Genomic DNA, 3686 nt, shown 5'->3' with positions numbered 1-3686 from the left:
ATCACAGAAAAACCAGTCAAGAGCTTTGGTAAGGTTTTTGACAGCTCTTTCAGGGACATGACATCCATTCAGGCGACCTGCGGCGAAATGGATGGCTGGCTGAAATCTGACCTGCAGCGAATTGGATGGCCGACAATCTCTGCAAATACAAATAAACAAACAAATAAATAATACAGAGGACACGAGTTAGGAAGCCGATGATAGTGAGCACATAGGTTGTTCAGAGCTGACGTCACAGAAGTTATCCACGGAGATTCGTCCAGAACCTCACCAGAACCCAAAAGAATCTACTGGAGGCCAAATGGAGATGACGAGGTTAAGGCAAGATTGAGTCAGTTGTTTACTTTGGTAACAATGTTAGAGCTGTGAAGGGAGAACTGGACTGAACTGCCCAGATAAATTTATACTTCCCAATGGAACTGTTTTGAACGATGGCATTAAATTTCTTTTGATGGACTGCATGAATCCTCATCTTTGAAGCTGCATCATGAGGATGAGGGTGAAGTCTGTTATTGCAACTTCGGGGTAATGGGTTCAGATGTAGGTAACTGTACGTACGAGTCGTCAGTAATATCACAACTTCTGTTGATGGCACTTACAGAGTCGGCTGGCAGGCCTACTGTATTGATTGTATCCCCTTTCCGTATAAATGGTGTCTCCAGTCTGAACAAGCGCTGTCAAGGGGTTATTACAATTTGGCGTATGCAGTACCAAATCCATACCATCTGTCAGCGTTGAAGGATGAAGGAGACTGAGCAACGTTACTGAATTGTAGAGTTCCTGTTCTGGGGACCTACCAGACGGGCTCGTGAGAGCATCAGTATGACCGTAGTTTTGCAGTAATTGGGTAACAGCGCTTGATTTTCAAGTCTGAAAATCAATGAAATTTCGAACAAAACGCCAGCAAGCTGCAAAATCGCCTCTCAAAACTGAACAGCATTAAACGTTCTGTTGGCTGAGAGCGGAGGTACTTGAGCAATCACTGGCCTGGAATGATCCACAAACATTTTTGATATATCTGAGAACATCACCAACTGTAAACTTGCAAATCCTGTTAGAACCCCTGCTAGGAAGTTTGTGCAATTCCAGTTGCTGATAGTGAACATTGTTTTAATTTCTTGCCTGACAGCACTCTCTGGAGTGATGACCTAAAGCACGGCTGCCTACATTATTGATCAACAACCCGCCTCTTCAGGATAGTCGATAACAGGATCACTGAAGTGACATGAATTCTCTGGGCAATTCAACTGCAGCCACAATCCATGTTGTCCTTTACAGAACGGAAGGGAAGTGGGAAGAGCTACAGCAAGTCAAGTTAAACTAGTGTCTCGGCAAGGAATGTTCACAGACAGTGTACAGTCAACCTCGGCAAGAAAGCTATTTGTAAAGTCTGATTTCCCTTTGCACAGCAGAGGCCTGGAGTCATTATGCGTACCAAAACAAGATGAGGATACAAATGAAGAGTTCTAGGGTGACAGTTAATGCTAGTCAGTGGTTTTTCTAACGTGGTGAGGCCATGAGGGAGTTGATAGCTGACAACAAAAGCCACGGTTTAATGTGGTCGGGGTGATGGACTCAGTCGTTGAGTGTAACAACGAACGGTGCGAGATACAGACTCTCCCAGGGAGATTCGAAGAAACAGTCTCAACGCAACGTTTCTTTCTTCTTGGGAGACTCTACCGTTCTGCACTCAGAGTAACAAGAGATATTCCACCTTCCCATGGTCCATGAACTGATCACTTCAATGCCAAATTACTTGTTCAATTTTATTTGTTTTTTTTAGACAATATTCCTCTTGAAGAAGAGCTGTAAAATCAGCGTCTCCCCGTCGGGGAATTGAACCCCGGTCTCCCGCGTGACAGGCGGGGATACTAACCACTATACTAACGAGGAACCGCTGTTGGTTCATCATGAAAAAAACCATGAAACAGCACAAGAGAGTGAACAGAATTACCTTGATGTTTGTTCACTGCAATACTGCAGTCAGTTTCTTCGTGTCCTTCCCACAGAAGTCTCTCAGTTTCCTCCAGCTTTTCAGTCACCGATTGCTTTCAAGGTTTAGCGAAAAGAACTCTCATTCAAACCTAACACCGTGTTGTTCAACAGATCATTTATATATTTTGGTTTTATAATGCGACAAGCAAGAAGCGATGTGGAACTCTTCGAATTTTGAAGGGATCATTCTCACTTCAGTCCGATTCGGAGCGAATTACTGTGTGTTCTGTATCTCCGATCTGTCGGAAGATGGACACCTTAACTGGACATAACATGAATTGCAACAGGTTGGGGAATCAGAGTGACCAACCGGATTCAGACAGCAGGTCGAGCCACAGTCATGCACCACTGGAGATGGGTGAGGAACCAAACCTCCTGCAGAATGATGGAACAATGGTGATATAGTGGTGAACAGAGCTGTCTTCCAGACAACTGACGCAGGTTTTATTTCCGACGATCGCAGTTAGCAGAGTTTTCATCTGTCATCGAAACTATCAGAAGTAAACAATTCATAGAACTCGATCTGTGCAGCCTTCTATCGGTCGAGTTTTCTAACCCTGCAAACTCGTGCAGAAGTCCAGAAATTGTTTAAATCCATGATTGAGTGCAAAATTATTATTCATCCTGGGCTGCCCAGTCGATCAATGATGGATTTCCTATCTTTTACATTTTCTCCATGAACCCACCAGTGCAGCTTCCTGTTGTTACTCTAACACAGACTCCTGCAACAAACTAGAACAAATCAAACATGTCAGATGATGTGCTCACCCTGAGTGTGCCAGTCCACTCAACAATCCCTCTGTCTATTTATAACCTATGGGATCCCTATCCACATCCTCTATCCATTGCACGATTAAATTAAACCCTTTATTGTGATTAACAAATGTAAGATAAAATCACAGCATCGTACCACCCTGAAACAGGCCTTTCGACCCATCACGTCCCTGCTGACCTTCTGGAAAACTCTCACCAGAGGAAAAAAAAGCAATTCACTTATGAGAAATTGCCTGCAGTGCCGTGATTGTCGAGGTGCTTGCCCAGACAATTCTCTAATGTTGTGAGTGTACCTGCTTCCACCTGCCACTCAAGCATGGGTTCAAGTTTCCGAACACCATCTTCATGAAGTTCCTCATCTGATGCTGCCTAGGTTTACACACGTCAGGACAGTTTACTACTAATCTGATAAGGCCCCGCTAATTTGATATGACCGTCATAGACCTCTGTCACCTCCAGCACTCCAGGGATACAACCGCAGTCTAACCAGTCTCGGTTTATACCGGAACTCTCCATCTCAGGCAAAATCTTTATGAATATCCCCTGCATTCAACACTCTAGTTTGCTTACAGAGTGCGCAGACGTTTCGATTTGCGAATCCGCGGTAAATTAGACAAGTCATAGATGTTTTACACCGAAATGATGACCTTTGATCCAGCACGCTCCCGCTGTGCCCATTCTGCTATTGGCTGAACGTGGTGTCGCGCTGCTCCATTGTGGACGCTTCCCATTCTTTTCCTTCATTTTTATTTATCGGTTCTTTTCTGACATCTCTCAGCCCGTGTCTCTTTGTATTCTTTTCCGTGTTTCTTCACCCCTGCCCCATCCTGTTATTAGCTCTCTGCTGTCTGTGCTTCCACCCATTCGGAAACCTCGTTCCTGATATGTCAGCAATGAACGTATTATGCATTACTTAA

At 44.3% G+C, this 3686-nt stretch overlaps 1 non-coding gene across 1 annotated transcript; it reads right to left on the bottom strand.

Annotated features, from left to right (window-relative positions):
- Window positions 1–1821: 1821 nt before the first annotated feature.
- trnad-guc (transfer RNA aspartic acid (anticodon GUC)) lies at window positions 1822–1893 on the bottom strand. The gene has a single exon. It is a non-coding gene; the product is annotated as a tRNA-Asp (tRNA).
- Between the last annotated feature and the right edge of the window lie 1793 nt (window positions 1894–3686).

This window comes from Hemitrygon akajei, chromosome 28 (genome assembly GCF_048418815.1).
Source record: "Hemitrygon akajei chromosome 28, sHemAka1.3, whole genome shotgun sequence".
In the NCBI taxonomy this organism is placed as follows: Eukaryota; Metazoa; Chordata; class Chondrichthyes; order Myliobatiformes; family Dasyatidae; genus Hemitrygon; species Hemitrygon akajei.
The sequence above is the reverse complement of the archived record's forward strand: the minus strand, read 5'-3'. Positions and strand labels throughout refer to the sequence as shown.